Here is a 17,914-nt window from a genome sequence, read left to right as displayed (position 1 = left end):
TCGGCTTTGCAAAACATTGCTTCTACGCCTTTGGTGACTACTCTTATAGACGTCCATATGCCCTATTTGGTATGGTTACACCGAAGTAGTGATATCGGGATCACAATGAATTGTTGTTCCATCTTTATTAGTTATTCTGATGGGTAGTCAAGACTTCATGTTAGGCATCCAAAACACCTGGTTAAGCTCGATCAATGACCACACAAACCATTTTTCCTATCAACATGTAGATATCTTCTCATCCATCGTCCAAGTCACTTGGTTAATCATAGTTAACACGTAGACATTGTCTAGTCATCATCCACGTGGACCATCAATTCTATCGGCATACATCCGCGACATCAAAAGTTTTCTTATTCATCATCTGATTAAACTTGGTTGACCACCATGTGCTTTTTTGTAACTATCGGGTTGCTGACATGTCGATTGGAACATCTCTAGTAGTTACAATGACCTTAAACTTCGTCTCTATGGGATAACGGGTTCCACCTTTCCCTTTGTCTTTACTTATCCCATGCAACTTTTCTAGTCACCTTTTGGACCAGCGGGATAAGCTTTTCCTTTGTGATCCTTAGTCATCTCTCATCCCGGGGGATTTTCATAGTGCTCTTGAACACTGCGTGGGATAATATTTCTATGATTTTTCTTTGTTTCCTTATCCCGCACCACCTGGGTGCCCCTTGCTAGCTGGATTTCATTGACTTTTGTTTCTTCTTATCCCACAAAATTACTTTGGCATCTTGGAGACCTCGTGGGATAACATTTTCTCTACTTCTCTGAGTCAATTCTTATCCCACGACCTTGAATCGACATCCTTGAAACATTGCGGGATAAGTTCCTCTTCAATGTTCCTTATTGTTCTTTATCTCGCACTACCCTTTTGCCACCACAAAGATGATGCAGGATAAGGATTTCTTTGTATTTTAGACCCCTTCTTATCCCACGGTTCTATTGTCATTCTTCAGATGTGCCACAGGATAAGCTTTCCCTTTGTCCAATGCTCTCATCTTATCCCGCATGACTAGTACTTGTTACAAATACTTTCACGGGATATTCTTTGCTCACACATTTTCTTTAGACCTGCTTATCCTGCATAACTGTGATATCAAATCCGACACTTAAGTGAATTTTTCAGAGCACGTGGGGACCTTTATGGGTAAATTGATTGTGTGAGAGGACCTCCTAGGGGATTTATGACTTAGACCTAGCCATCGGGGAATAAAGAAAATCTTTGAGGCGATAAACACCCAAACGTAACCAGCTCGATAAGTTTTTCCTTTCGTTGTAGCTTACTCTTCCGGTATAAAATTATTATATTCGGCAGAACCACAATATTATGTGGATAAATAGATTTTTGCTGGATATTTGCAAGAGTTATGCCAAAAAGGGCTTATCGGTATAACTTACCATTTCTCCATAGTGTTTATTGTTTTTACTGGGGCTGCAAGCAATTTCAAAAAGTCACCATTTCCTTGTAACGCTTGGTGAGTCTTGTCAATACAAAGTTTTCTGCATGAGGAAGAATGTAAAGTGTTCTTCGTGGCTTCATGAATTGAAATCATGGATCATTGTTGATTTGTCCCTAGTGCTAAGTGTTGGGCTCAACTCTTGTAGGAACCACATTTATCCCCACACATAGCATCTATGCCTCAAAGTATTCCTAATGATCTTGATTTCTTTGTTATTCATGTCTTTCATTAATGAACTTGTAACAATAATAACCTCACCTGATAAATAAACTATTTTTCTCAAGCAAGTGTACATAGGGATAGGCTAAAACATTTTGGAATTATGCATTTAGTATAAGCTTTTCCTCTTGTTTAAATACAAAATCTTGGTGATGACAAAACAAGGAAAGTGATCTCAATATTTTAAAAGTAAATAAATGCTAGGTTCTGTCAGGAATTCAGGGTTCTAACAGTGGCTCTGTCTAGGGATGTTTGCCCCCTGTGGGTATAACAAGAATTCATAAATGTCTCTGGGAAAGCAGACCTGGTGCAGGAGCACCTCGTTGATCTTCAAGACTCTATGAGGAAAAATATGAGAGTTTTATGTTTTGATGGATTTTAAATGTAAATAGGGTCAAATATGACCATGTGTGATGTAATAAGGTCAATAAGACCATTAGTTGTGTATTGAAATCCTAATAGGTGTTGCATTGGCAAGGTTGCTCAAAATTGTCAAATGTTGTCAAAATGTGCTTAAGATGTCTAAATGTTCTAATTTGAGTCAAAATGTGATGTAAAGGTGTTTTTTCACCTATTTGGACCTATTTGTGTCATTGAAAATCATAGGTTGGGTCTAGGAGTTAAAATTTGCAAAATTGCTCACAATGTCAAAAAATGCTCAAAGCAACTTTTTCATTATGAGAGTAATTAGGTGTTAGTTAGTAATACAAATTAAAAAGGTGGTTTTAACCGATGAGGAGGATTATAACACATATATAAAGGCCTCTCCTTGGTAATTCAAGGTTTTTGATGATGTATGTGAAGCAATATCAATAAAAGTTGACAAATTTCTGCACTTAATTCTAGGAATCACCACACTACAGTCTATTCATGCCCATTGTACACCATTAAAACTAATTGATCTGCCTTTGTAACTGATTTGGAATTGAATGGGAATGAATCTAGTTTAGTGTGCCTTTTATTTTATTCAATTTGACTAAGTATTGAAGGAGAAATAATTAATTTTGTAAAAACTGTTAAACCTTGTCCTAGGGTAAACAATGAATTTAGAAATGTAATATCTTTTGTATTTAATGGCCAATAAGGCCACAAATGGGAAAAAATGTGTTTAAGTATATGTATTTTCATTTAATTAAGTGTGAAGGGATGGATAATCAATTTCACACGTGCCTCATGAAGTTTTGATGATTGTTATGGAGTCTTAGACTGTTAAAACTGAAAATAAAGAAGGTTTGGGGATATGAGAATGCCAAGATTGATTGTGAGGAGGCAAGTAAAGGTTTTATTGAGTGTGTAGGGAAATATTACATATATTACAAGTGATTGAAGACCCAAAGAATCTATAGAATTTTGAGGATGTATGACTGTCCTAAACCCTTATATGATTGTCAACATTTAACAATGAATAGAAACATATTATATTGCAGATTTGGGAAGTGAGTGTATTGTTGAGTTTAGTGTTGGAAGGGGGGAAGGAATTTGTCCCATCATCATCATTCTCATTTTAATATTGTGAGTAAGTGAAGATCCAAGTGTTGACTGTCCCATTAGTGTTGTTTGTCACTGTGAACAGTGTTATAGCAACAGGGTCCTTATTGTATTTTAGGGTGGTTGGGAGGGATAAAGCATGGTGTTGTCTATGAAAGAGTGCCCCAGTATAGTTTCCATATGATAATTTGGGTGGTGTATACTTGTTTTTAAAGGGGTTTTGGGTCTATGAACAAATTAAAGACCTAGTAAGAGTTGTTCTTGAGAGGATGGAGTTTTGAGAATAGGGAGTAACCTAGATGGGTGTATGTTGGCATTGAGTCTTGTGTTGAGACATGGAAGAGTTGTGTCATGGAGAGAGTCTGATAACCTTGGTTGGAAGGTTGGTTAGGTGAGTTGAGAGCTCCCTATGAAGGAAAGATGTTTATGACTTATGAAAGTGAGAACATCTAGTTAAGAGAATACACCTACTAGGTATGTGAGTTGGGATAGATTATCCCTAGCTTGTGAGTTAGTGTGTGGGTGCTCTGCATCAAATTGGTATCATAGAAAGGAAGTAGGTCCCTGAATAAGATATTTGGGATTTTAGAAAAGAGGAAGTAAGAGGTTGAAGTCAAGATAAATCCTAAGAGTGTGGGTACTGCTAGAGAGTTGTAGGAGTTGAAGGAGAAGAATGCAAGGTTGCAAGAATCCTATAATGCTGTAATCGCAAGGATTGAAGCCTTAGAGTCCAATAAAAGAAGGAATGTTGATATAGGATATGCGAGTGATGAAGAGGAAGAAGAATAGGAGTTCCAAGAAGCACAAGAGGAAGAGCAGATAGATCCTAAGGAGCAGTGGACACTCAGATTGTTAAAGGCAGTGAGAGGTGATCAATACAAGGCAAGAGTTGACCTACCTATGCATGGTGGGAATCTAAATGAGGAAGAGTTGCTTGATTTGGTAGCAGCCATGGACACATATTTTGAGAGTGAAGATGTGCCAGAGGATCAAAGGGTCAAAGTGGCAAAGACAAAGTTGAAAGGACATGCTCTCCTATGGTGGGATTATGAATAGGCAAAAAGAAGGAAGAAGGACAAGGCAAAGATCATCTCATGGGACATAATGGTGGCAAAATTCAAAGGTAACTTTCTCCCTAGAGATTATGAGGTTCAAATATTTAAAATAATGCAAAGTTTAAAACAAAGAGATCTAGATGTGAAAACTTATACTGATGAATTTTATAAGTTGAGTATAAGAGTAGGAAGGGATGAGGATGAAATTGAAAAGGTGGCTAGGTACGTTGGAGGACTTAGGTTCAATATTCAAGATGAGTTGGTACTTGCTAACCCCAAAAGTTTGGAAGAATGTTTCCAATTGGCACTCAGGGCTGAGGAGAAAGTCAAAAGAAGGCAAGAGAAATCCACAAGAGGAAGAGGTAGCAACAATACCACAGGTAGAGGTGCATTTCCTTCACAAAAACAAACCCATGAGGATCAAGGTGATATGAACAAAGGTAAAGAACAATCATTTTCTGATTTTAGAGGTGCATTTGGTAACAATAGAGGTAAATTTGGTAGAGGTTATAATCAATTCTCCTATAGGTGTTATAATTGCAATGAATTTGGTCATCCTTCTTTTAAATGTCCTAAAAAGACCGCATCTTCAACATCTAAGGTTGACAAAAGGGTTGCATTTGCTCAAGAGGAGGAGGTTGATAGTAGTCCAAGGGAGGTTGTATGCAATTCATAGGTTGGTGAAATTTTGATGATTAAGAAGACTATTTTGAAGACCTCACAAGGACATGAACCCATACAAATAAGAAGCCTCTTTAGAACAAGGTGTCAATGCAAAGTTAAAGTTTGTACTATTGTTGTTGATTCTGGTTCTGCTGATAACATGGTTTCTATTGAGATGGTTGAGAAATTGAATTTGGAAAGGATGCCTCATAAGAGTCCATATAAAGTGTCTTGGGTTAATGATGATGTTACTTTGTTGGTGAAGGAACAAGCAAAGGTTGACTTTCAGATTGTTCAATATAAGGATAGTGTTTGGTGTGATATTTTGCCCATGGAATGTAGTCATATACTACTTGGTAGGCCTTGGCAATTTGATAATAGTACTTATTATGATGGTAGGAGGAACACTTATACACTTGAAAAGAATGGGGTTAAGTATACCTTGTTGCCAATGTCTGATGATGTCAAGGATAAGAGTAAAATTGTGATGTTTGGTAGGAAGACACTTGTCAAGGGTGATGAAGTTGCAACCAATTCAAGGCTAGAGAAGGTTGAAACTAGTGAAATTGTTTGTAGAGGTATTGGTTGGATCTATTATGTGTCCTTTTATGCAGGTTAAGGACAACAAGAAGCATGGGATTTCTAGTTTTAAGGGGCAGGTACATCACGTAGAGACTGAAGATGTGTTGGAAAGGGTGCAAGTGCAAACACCTCATGACAATTCTTGGTGTAAACCAAGCATGGTGATAGTTTGTAATCCTTTATGGACTGATATGAACTCGTATTATTTCATTTATCCTTTTATTGTAGGTGTTTCATGTGTGCAATAACAGTTGGGTTCCCCCTCATGGGACATGAGTTCTTTTGTAGGGGGGGAGTATGGTGCAGGAGCACCTCGCTGATCTTCAAGCCTCTATGAGGCAAAATATGAGATTTTTGTGTTTTGATGGATTTTAAATGTAAATAGGGTCAACTATGACCATATGTGATGTAATAAGGTCAATACGACCATTAGTTGTGTATTGAAGTCCTAATAGGTGTTGCATAGGCAAGGTTGCTCATAATTGTCAAATGTTGTCAAAATGTTCTTAAGGTGTCTAAATGTTCTAATTTGAGTCAAAATGTGATGTAAATGTGTTTTTTTCACCTATTTGGACCTATTTGTGTCATTGAAAATAATAGGTTGGGTCTAGGAGTTAAAATTTGCACAATTGCTCACATTGTCAAAAAACGCTCAAAGCAACTTTTGCATTATGAGAGTAATTAGGTGTTAGTTAGTAATACGAATTCAAAAGGTGGTTGTAACTGATGAAGAGGCTTAGAAAAAATATATAAAGGCCTCTCCTCGGTCATTCAAGGTTTTTGATGATGCATGTGAAGCAATATCAATAAAAGTTGACAAATTTCTGCACTTAATTATGGGAATCACCATGCTACAGTTTGTTCATGCCCATTGTGCACCATTAAAACTCATTGATCCGACTTTGTAACTGATTTTTATTGAAGGGGAATGAGTATGTCTTTTGTTTCATTCAATTTGACTAAGTATTGAAGGAGAAACAATTAAATTTTGTAAAAACTGTTAAACCTTGTCCTAGGGTAAACAATGAATTTAGAAATGTAATATCTTTTGTATTTAATGGCCAATAAGCCCACAAATGGGTGCAAATGTGTATAAGTATATGTATTTCCATTTCATTAAGTGTGAAGGGATGGATCATCAAGTTCACATGTGCCTCATGAAGTTTTGATGACTGTTATGGAGTCTCAGACTATTAAAACTGAAAATGAAGGAGGTTTGGGGGTATGAGAATGCCAAGTTTGATTGTGAGGAGGAAAGTAAAGGTTTTTTTGAGTGTGTAGGGACATATTACACATATTACAAGTGATTTAATACCCAAAGGACCTATATAATTGTGAGGATGTATGATTTTCCTAAACCCTTATATGATTGTCACCAATTAACAGTGAAAAAAAACATTGTATATTGCAGGTTTGGGAAGCGAGTGTATTGTTGAGTTTAGTGTTGGAAGGGGGGGAAGGAAGTTGTCCCATCATCATCACTATCATTTGAATATTTTGATTAAGTGAAGATCCAAGTGTTGACTATCCCATTAGTGTTGTTTGTCACTGTGAATAGTGTTATAGCAGCAAGGTCCTTATTGTGTTTTAGGGTGGTTGGGAGGGATAAAGCATGGTGTTGTCTATGAAAGAGTTCCCCAATAGAGCTGTCATATGATAATTTGGGTGGTGTATACTTTTTTTTCAAGGGGTGTTGGGTCTACGAACAAATTAAAGACCTAGTAAGAGTTGTTCTTGAGAGGATGGAGTTTTGAGAATAAGGAGTAACCTAGAGGGGTGTATGTTGGCATTGAGTCTTGTGTTGAGACATGGAAGAGTTGTGTTATGGAGAGAGTTTAATAACCTTGGGTGGAAGGTTGTTTAGGTGAGTTTAGAGCCCCATATGAAGGAAAGGTGTTGATGAATTATGAAAGTGATAAAACCTAGTTAAGATAATACAACTACTAGGTAGGTGGGTTGGGATAGATTGTCCCTAGCTTGTGAGTTTGTGTGTGGGTGCTCTGCATCAAGACCAAGACTAAAATTGAAAATGGAATGATGAATATGTAAATATGGTATGGTGAAAAAATGAATCCTAATCTACTGTGCATGGAATAAATGTTCTTTAAGAAAAGAAGTACTTCAAGAATTGTCCATGCACTAGCAACTCTTGAGTTTCTCCTAATGTATTTTACAGATAGTATGAGTCCTCTCCTCCTTTGTCTATGATCACAAATGATCCAATACAAAGTGTTTCAAATTTTCCATGTTTTCCCTTATCTTGATTTCTTGCATTCCACATGAGGACCCAATCTCCTTCCTTAAATTTTCTATCACTGCATTTTTTTTTATCATGTAGGGCCTTTACCTTTTGTTACATTTTAATATTGAATATTTTTGCCCCATTCTTAATTTCATCCAATTCTTCAAGCTTCTCCATTCTTGCATCCATAGGCTTAGGGAAATTTAGCCCTTATGTTGTTATGAACTTGTATACTGGTAGGAGATTATTTATAGGCATTCTATCCTGGATGCCATATACCAATTCAAATGGAGATTTTCCTCTAGACCTTTTTACAATGATTCTATCTGCCCATAATGCCAACCTCAATTTGGAATCCCATGAAATTTTATTTTATCCCAATATCTTCTTTATTATCTTCAAGATATTCTTGTTACTGGATTCAGCCTGCCCATTTGCCTGAGGATGGTAGGGGGACAAATAAAGCACATTTATTCCATACCTCCCACAAAATGAAGTAAATTCTTCTACTGGAAGCACATCCCATTATCCACAGTGACCCTTGCAAGTACCCCAAACCTAGTTATTATACATTCGTCTATGAATTTGATCACCACTTTACTTGTAGCTTGCTTGGTTGGTATTGCTTCTAACCATTTTGTGAAATAATCAAACTGTGTCCTCCACTTGGATTTGTATGGTATCTCACCTATGAAATCAATATCCCACTATCTGAATGGTGCTTCAGAAGGTACTAGTCTGAGAGGTAAAGCTCCTTGATATTTTAGCTTTCTTGAAAAGTTTTGACAAGGTTCACAATTCCTTACATAGTCATGTGCATCATTGAAAATATGAGGCCAATAGTATCCAGACCTGAGTATTTTATGAGTTGTTGTCTTAGCAGAAAAATGTCCCCCACAAACACCAGAATGCATCTCTTCTAAGACCTTTTTATCTTGCTATTTATCCAAGCATAACAATAGTAAGCCATCTCTATTTTTCCAATACAAGTCACCATTAAGTATTACATACTTAGAAGCTCACAATTTTAATGTCTTCTTCTGAATTTCTATCATTCCCTCTGGACATGCCATACTTTTTTAAAAATAAATTATATTTGTGTACCATGGTGTGTTCTCAATGCTCATGAAAACATCCTTTAGCTCCACATTGTTTACCTAGGCTGCTTCCAAGTTTGACTCAACCATTAGCTTAGCAAGTCCTTGTCCTAAAACTAGCTTAGTGATTTGAATATCAATGTTGAACTCTTGAATTTGGTTTATCCACCTGCACCTTCTTCATGTTACTTCTGATTACCTAAATATATCCTTCATTGTTGCATTTGGAACATATGCTATTACTTTCACACCTACCAAGTATGGCCTAAAGTTTTCAACAACTTTCACTAATGCATATGCTTGTTTTTCATTGATGACATATTTTAGTTCAGCATCTTGGAGGGATTTACCAAAAAAATGCTACGGGTTGTTCATATCCTTCCTCATTTTTCTATAGCATAACAACAACTATTGTGTTACAAGAGGTGAAAGAAAATATTTGAAACGACTTACTGAAATCAGGTGATTTCAACACAGGAGCTTCCTTGATGGCCCTCTTGATGTCCACAAACACATCTATTGCTTCTGATGTCCAATCAATTTTTTCTCCCTTCTTCAACATTTTTGATATATGCTTTACAATTTCTGCAATTTTGAAATGAACCTTCTAACAAAGTTAATTTGCCCAAAAAATGACTAGATGGCCTTCACTGTTTTCGGGATTGGAATCTTATCAATATCTGCTACTCGATCAAGATCTATTCTTACCCCTTTTTTTGACACAATGTGCCCTAAGAGTTTACCCTTGATGATTGCAAATTGACATTTTTTGGGATTCAAGGATATCCCATACTCCAACGCTTTAAGGAATATCTTCTCAAGGTGCAAACAATGGTCTTCCACCTTTTTTGAGTATGCGGTGAGATCATCTTGGTATACCACCATGATGACATTAATAAGGTCTACAAATGCCACATCCATGGCTTGCTGAAAAGTAGCTCCTGTATTTATTAGTCCAAAAGGCATCCTTACAGACATAGGTACCCCATGGTGTTGTAAAGGTTGTCTTGTATTGTTCAGACTCTTTAACTTTGACTTGGTTGTACCCTAAAAAACCATCCATCATCGATAATAGTTCACATCCAGTAACTCGCTGTAATAAAGCATCCATGTTTAGCAAGGGGTAATTGTCCTTGAAAGAAGATATGTTTAAGTTCCTGAAATCTATGCATAGCCTAATGTGTCCATTTTTATTTCTCACCGGTACCAGATTAGAGACCCAAGAGGAATGTCTGATTGGTTTTTTTATTCCACCATCCCTTAGCTTCATGAGCTCCTCCTGCATCTTTGGCTCTAGGGTTGGATTAATAGGTCGTTGCTTTTGTCTAAACAACTTGGCATTAGATTTGAGTGGAATTTCATGTTGAAAAAGGTCTTCCCTATAAGCTTTCAGATCCTCATATGACTAGGCAAATACATGACAGTATTTCCTCAATAAAGCTATTAACATGTTTCTAACTTTGGGAGTTATTTTCTTCCCAATGTATATCTTTTTGGGGGCATGTTCTATTCCCAAATTTACTTCATCTAGACTATCACTTTGAATTGTTGTAGCATTGATTGGTACATCATTTCCATCAAAGAATTTTTCTAGGACAACTAATCCTCTCTAAATTTTGTTTATCTTGAGTTGCACTACCTCTCTTCCAAAGGCCATGTCTTTCCCATCAATGTTTTCGATAAATGCGTTAAAATCTATCTTCTAAGCCTTGTATTTGTCTATGGATTGCAAGAAATTGATTAAGTATTCATCATCCTCAAATACTTACCAACTGTATATATTATCAAGAATTAAGGGTTTGGTCATTATTTCAATTTTAGAAATATTTGGCGTAGTAACATTATCCTTTCTTAGGGCTATGTTGGCAAGAAAATCTACAGTTATGTTCTTAGACCTGTCTACCTAATTTATTGAGAAGGCATTAAAAAATTCCAAGAAGTCCCATACCGCATTCCTATATTGTTTCAATATTTTGTTTTTGATGCATATTTGGGCCTCACTTGTGATACAATCAATTCAAAATTGCCAAAGACAACCAATATCTTTATCCCATGTTTTAGTGCTATATTTAGTCCTATCAAAAGAGCTTCAAATTCTGCAATGTTATTCATGCACTCAAAAGATAATAAGAATGAATACCTAAATGTTTTGCCTTCAGGAGAAAAAAAAATCACTCTAGCTCCATTTCCATCCTTACTACATGCTCCATCCAAAAACATATGCCATATGCCTGCATGGTGTTTCATAGCGTGGTCTATGATTGGATCATTATTTTGCAACTCCAACTTTGTTATTTGTATAGTAAAATCTCCCACTTCTGTATCACAAAAAATTATCATAGGTTGATTCTACGGGCATTCAATGATGTGAGGTGACATTGGTTCCCTCTCAATCCTTATTTGTTTCCCATTCACAGGCACTGTGGCATATGACAAATCTAGCTGAATGCTTCCTCCCACAAGCTTTGTCCATTGTCTTGATAACAACATCCCATAACTTGGGGGCACATCTATGACTATGATGTCTATCTTGTATGTTGCTTCAGGGCACATTGTTATCTTTACCTCCACATCCTTCATGACCCCTACTACTAGAATCGATCAATTGTCCATGGCATAGCATTTGCCATAGTGATCATCCATTTCCAACCCAAATTCTTTCATGACTCCCATAGGCATTACATTTATAGCTACTCTAGAGTCGATCATACAATTCCTTATCGATTTATTATTAATTAATAATATTAAATAGAAAGGGTCCACTTGAGATGGATCATCAGGAATTGTTGTTCCCAAATATATCTTGGGAGCAAGCTAGTTTATTTTCTCTATGTGCACTGGTTTATCTTGCTTTTTGGTTCTATTTAAACCAGTGGGTACCCTTGAGATCCATAACAACGTATTGTTCTTGTATTCTAGGACCCACATCATTTCAGAAAGTGGTACATAGATTTTCATTTGTGATAGCACATTGGTGATGTCAAATGAGTTGACAGGTGGTGTTTATATTTTGGGAGTCTCCAGGAGAGTCAATGTTATCTTTGGTGCACCTCCATTTTTGTGCTCCTTTGTACCCTTCTCTTTTATGAACATGCTTGCAGGCTTACCTTGGTCGTGATTACCCTGTTTCTCAGATTATAATTGTTCTTGGCCTGTTCAACAACAACAATAGTGAGAGCTATTATTTCTTCTTTAGAAGGTCTCCCCCAATTTTTTCTAGCAGTATTGTCCTCACAATCTGAAAACACCTCTTACTGATAGAACTGCTTATTTTGTTTTTTGTGGTTGACATCATATTTATACCCTTCATTGTCTAATGAATCATATTCCCCTATAGTAGAAAACATGTTAATGGTCAAATTGCCATCATATCCTTCTTGTTCAATATACCTCATCTCATCGTTCTGCACATTCTAGGCCACAACACACTGAAATGGGGAGTGTGGGAGGCTGCATGTTGTGCACCAAGGATATTCTTCCACAAAATGATTAGTTTGTTTCTTCAAAGGATCAGGGGTGTCCTTCTTTTCCTCAATGGGTTTGCCATCCTTCCAGTTAGTTCTATATGGCATGTCATGCAATCGTGGCCTGTCATTTCTTTGAAATTGTGACCTATCATTTTTGGTGACCTTCTGTATGAGATCTTTTAGAGCACTAATGACCCTATCCATCTTATCCTATTCCTTGATCTGTTTATTTTGTGTTTTAGGATTGTAAAGTCTAGGATCATCCCTCTTTCCGATCTTGCGAATAGCCTTTCTATTATTCTCTATAGTAATAGCATTTTCTAAGCCTCTCGTAGGGTATTTGGATTCTTGGATCTGATTTGATAGTTAGTCTTGTTGTCAAATCCATTTATATAGTGGAGGATACTTCATTTACTGGCTTCATGTGTTGTGGGATTTTGTTTAGCACTTTATTGAACCTTTTATTGAATTCAATTGTTGATTCATTATGTCCTTTTCGTATTGTCATAATCTCATGTAAGGTAAATTCAGGGCTACTTTGATCTCCATATTGTTCCAAAAAGAGTCTCTTGAATTCTGCTAGGCTACTAATTGAAGCATCTAGTAACGTTCTAAACCAATCTCTTGCATCCTCAGTTAATGATTGCATAAACAATCTCATTTTAACATCCTCCGGTGGAAATCTAAAATTCTCTATTATAGTGTCAAATGCATTACAATGTCTTTCCCTTGTTATAGCACCACTCCCTGTGAACTTTGGGATAATGATTCTCAAATCATTCAGATAGGGTGTGGGTAACCTATAACTCCTGAGAAGTCAAATTTCTTGTATTGGTTAGCATTCATAAATCCTCCTAAAGCATGGTGCCCTAGATTTGTTTGAAATTGACTTCCATAGTATTGACCTTGGTTTATGTTACCGTAGGGATAGGTGAAAGGAGGTTCTTGATTATAATATGGTTGGAACTATGAATGCTAGGAAAACTAGTTGTATGGATTATATTGTTGATCAAGGCGGGGTTGATTGTACAAATTGCAATGAGGGTTTTTTTATTGTATGATTGTATTGGGGAAGGTTTTGATTATGTCCTGGATACAAAGGGTTTCCATATGTTATGAAATTCTATCTTCCATCATTTGTTTCTAGTACAAAATATCCTTGTTGAGGAGTCCTCTAGGGTTGAATTACTCTTACACTATCTTTGTCATGTCTTTGCAAGTCATGGGTCAAATCATTTTCATCAATTTTTATACCTAGCTTAGCACAAGCATCCAAGGCTTCTTGTGCCATCCACTGATTTTTTATTTCAATTGTTGTGTCCATAAGCTGCTTTACTAAACCTTCAAATCATCTTGGCAATTCATTTTGGTTTCTATAATTTGTAGAAATGTTTTGGGCATCCCTTGAATTTGAAGTAGAGGTTCCAAGAGAGAAACCCTGAGGAGTATTGAATTTTTCTTGTGGGTAGACTTTATACTTTTGTTTGCATGCTTTATGTAAATCAATTAGATCCATGTCTTCCCCTCCTCAACCAGATACAAATGTTTTTTTCTCATGTGCTAAAGGTTAGGTGGGGTAGATTTATTTTCAATATTATATTGGTTGTATCGTTCATCATGGAATGCATTTCTAGGCCTCATTTGATTATTTTGCGAAATTTTTTTTCTTTGATCAAATTTATTTCTTTTCTGATTTAACTCCAATTGTTTGATAGGATGTCCTTGTCTCAAATATCTTCTTTCGTACATACAAGTGTGTTTATTCAATATCAGAGTCGCCACCTTTTTCACAGAGGACGAAATTCTTTCCTTTCTTCTGAGTTCTTTCTCACAGCAGAATCCTGTTTATGTTTGTTCTACCCAGCAGGGTCGCCAATTTCTTGGATCTCAAAATCACTGGTTTGATGATCTCTAAGAGCATGTCACCTTCTATGATCAAGATCAACAACTAATTTTGGCCAACTAATGGAATGACCAATTAGGTCTCACTTCCCTTCACTTTTGGTTCTGCTAGACCAAAGCGGGTACACCTTATCACCAACTATTCTTTGTTTGTACTATGATTAGCTAATGATATTTAGGCAGGTTATGTTACAATACTCCTATTTGGAATCACTCTCGAGTGGCATGAAAATGAGAATGACCTCAAGTCTTATCTTCTACTGCTACTGTGCAAAACTAAAACCGAAATGAAATCTATTTTATGGAAAAAAATGTTTTCTTGAATTAGTTTTGATGGAATGCAATGTTGACTATGAAATATAGACCAATGTCTTCTCCTTTTAATGGGCACAAAGTCCTATGGAAACTTGTCTCTTTTGGTCTCCTACTAGACAGTTTTGCAACTATCCACTATTGATACTCTCACAATCACTAATCCTATTACGACAACCACTATACACTGAATTTAATCAAACTCCTATATTAACTATCCAAGAGTGTGCACCTTCTTGTTCATGAAATAAAAATAACAAGATAGCAACAGTATGAAGAGTAAACCAAATGCAATCTCCAATCTTCTTAGTATTGAAATAACAAGCAGATTCAAAACAACACACCAAAGTAATCTTAATGCAACATGTAAACATGAAGGCAACTGATTTTATATCACTATAAAATAGAATTGCATCATAATATTAAAGTATTTATGTCTGATATGTTAAAAAAATCTCATCTTCTTTTAATTTAAATTTTGAACCCCATATATACAAAGTAGACCCAACAGAGGCATCTCTTCATGATGTCTCTTCAATATGTTCATGTCACTGTTGGTGCATCGAGATTGTTTTAACGGTCGGCTTTGCAAAACACTGCTTCTTTGCCTTTGGTGACTACTTCGATAGATGTCCACATACCCTGTTCAGTATAGTTACACCAAAGTAGTGATATCGGGAGCACAAAGAATTGTTGTTCCGTCTTTATTAGTTATTTTTATGGGTAGTCAAGACTTCATGTTCGACATCCAAAACATTTGGTTAAGCTTGATCAATGACCACATAAATCATTTTGCCTATTGACATGCGGACATCTTCTTATTCATCATCCAAGTCACCTGGTTAATCACGGTTAACACCCAGATATTGTCCAGTCATCATCCACGTGGACCATCAATTCTATCAACATACATCCCCAACATCAAAAGTCTTCTTATTCATCATTTGGTTAAACTTGGTTGATCGCCAAGTGTATTTTTATATCTATCGAGTTGCTGACATGTCGACTAGAACACCTCTAGTGGTTACAATGACCTTAAACTTCATCTTTGCAGGGTAGCGGGTTCCACCTTTCCCTTTGTCTTTACTTATCCCGCGTGACTTTTCTAGTCACCTTTTGGACCAGCGGGATAAGATTTTCCTTTGTGATCCTTAGTCATCTCTCATCCCGGGGGATTTTTATCGTGCTCTTGAACATTGCGGGGGATAAGATTTCTTTGATTTTGCTTTGTTTCCTTATCCTGCACCACTTGGGTGCACCTCTTTCACCGTTGCGAGATAAGCCCTTGCTATTTGGCTTTCATCGGCTTCTATTTCTTCTTATCCCGCACTATCACTTTGGCATCTTGGAGACCTCATGGGATAACATTTTCTCTACTTTTTTGAGTCAATTCTTATCCCGCGACCTTGAATCTGCATCCTTGAAACATTGTGGGATAAGTTCCTCTTCAATGTTCCTTGTTGTTCCTTACCCCGCACTGCCCTTTTGCCACCACAAAGATGTCATGGGATAAGGATTTATTTGTATTTTAGACCCCTTCTTATCCCACAGTTCTATTCTCATGCTTTAGATGTGCCATGAGATAAGCTTTCCCTTTGTGCAGTGCTCTCATCTTATCTCGTGTTACTAGGACTTGTTATGAATACATTCATGAGATAAGCTTTGATCACACATTTTATTTAGACCTGCTTATCCCGCATAACTGTGATATCAAAGATGACACTTAAGTAAATTTTTTAGAGCACATGGGGATTTTTATGGGTAAAGTGATCATGTGAGAGGACCTCCTAGGGGATTTATGACTTAGACCTAGCCATTGGGGAATAAAGAAAATCTTTGAGGTGATAAACACCAAAAGTAACCGGCTCGATAAGTTTTTCCTTTCGTTGTAGCTTATTCTTTCGGTATAGCATTATTATATTTGGCAGAACCACAACATTATTCCAATAAATAGATTTTCGTTGGAGACTTGCAAGAGTTATACCAAAAAGCTTATCGGTATAACTTACCATTTCGCCATAGTGTTTCCTATTTTTACTGGGGCTGCAAGCTATTTCAAAAAGTCACCCTTTCATTGTAACACTTGGTGAGTCTTGCTGATACAAAGTTTTCTACATGAGGAAGAATGCAAAGTGTTCTCCTTGGCTTCATGAATTGAAATCATGGATCATTGTTGATTCCTCCCTAGTGCTAAGTGTAGGGCTTAACTCTTGTAGGAGCCACATTTATCCCCACACATAGCATTCATGCCTCAGAGTATTCCTAATGATCTTGATTGCTTTGTTATTCATATCTTTCATTAATGAACTTGTAACAATAATAACCTCACCTGATAAATAAACCATTTTTCTCAAACAAGTGTACATAGGGATAGGCTAAAACATATGAAATTATGCATTTAGGATAAGCTTTTCCTCTTATTCAAATACAAAATCTTGGTGATGACAAAACAAGGAAAGTGATCTCAAGATTTTGCAAGTCAAGAACTGCTAGGTTATGTCAGGAATTTGGGGTTCTAACAATATAAACATGTATATTTTATTGCTAAAAATTGGTCTAAGAAATGGATATTAAAGACAAATGAACTGAATTAATATCACCTCAATGTGGCAATATAGGGATTAATAAGGAGAATATTTTGAAGCATGGTCATTTAAAGGAACCTATAAAATCATTACATTAATCAAGGGACAAAAGTAATATAAATAAGTTTATATCTTCATAGTAATTAGTAGAGATGATTATATGACATAAGATATACCTTAGGAAATGCCTATTTGGAAAAAAGGCTAAACTCTAAAGTAAAATCAATCTATTAATAAAATATATTATGATTAAAATGCACTCTAAGTATTTGTGCTCTCGATAAGAGATATAAGACATCATCAACCTTTGGCTTCTAGAGTCAATTGAATATTATAACTATGCTTTAATAACACAAACATACAAACTCCGTAAAAAACATTCAATATATAAGAAAAATATATCTACGAACCACGAATAGTTTTCAATACCATGGGCCAAACCAAGGGAACTAGTTTGAGCACCCAAATTAGTCTCTAGAATTCTAATGCGTCCTCATGATGAGACCACCTTTCAAGGAAAGTAAATAACTCTCTACATCAAATATTTCACACTAAACTTGGGTGCTCTAATTTTCTCTATTCAAACCTCTTAAAAGGTATTCTTATGCATGTCATAATTAGCCAGTCAAATATCCTCCCCCATTCCACTATGTAATTGCCTCTTACACATAATTGCTTGTTATTACTTGCATTATAAATTCTCGTGCTCATCTTATAATTTCATGGATTCTCTTACACATCTTACATTGACATCAATGTTTGTACACATCTTCCACGTCATAATATAATTTCTAGGTGACATAGTGTATGATGAATACTAAGAGGCTGGGGGG

Source organism: Cryptomeria japonica, chromosome 3 (genome assembly GCF_030272615.1).
Source record: "Cryptomeria japonica chromosome 3, Sugi_1.0, whole genome shotgun sequence".
Classification (NCBI taxonomy): Eukaryota; Viridiplantae; Streptophyta; class Pinopsida; order Cupressales; family Cupressaceae; genus Cryptomeria; species Cryptomeria japonica.
Note: the sequence above shows the minus strand (reverse complement) of the source record.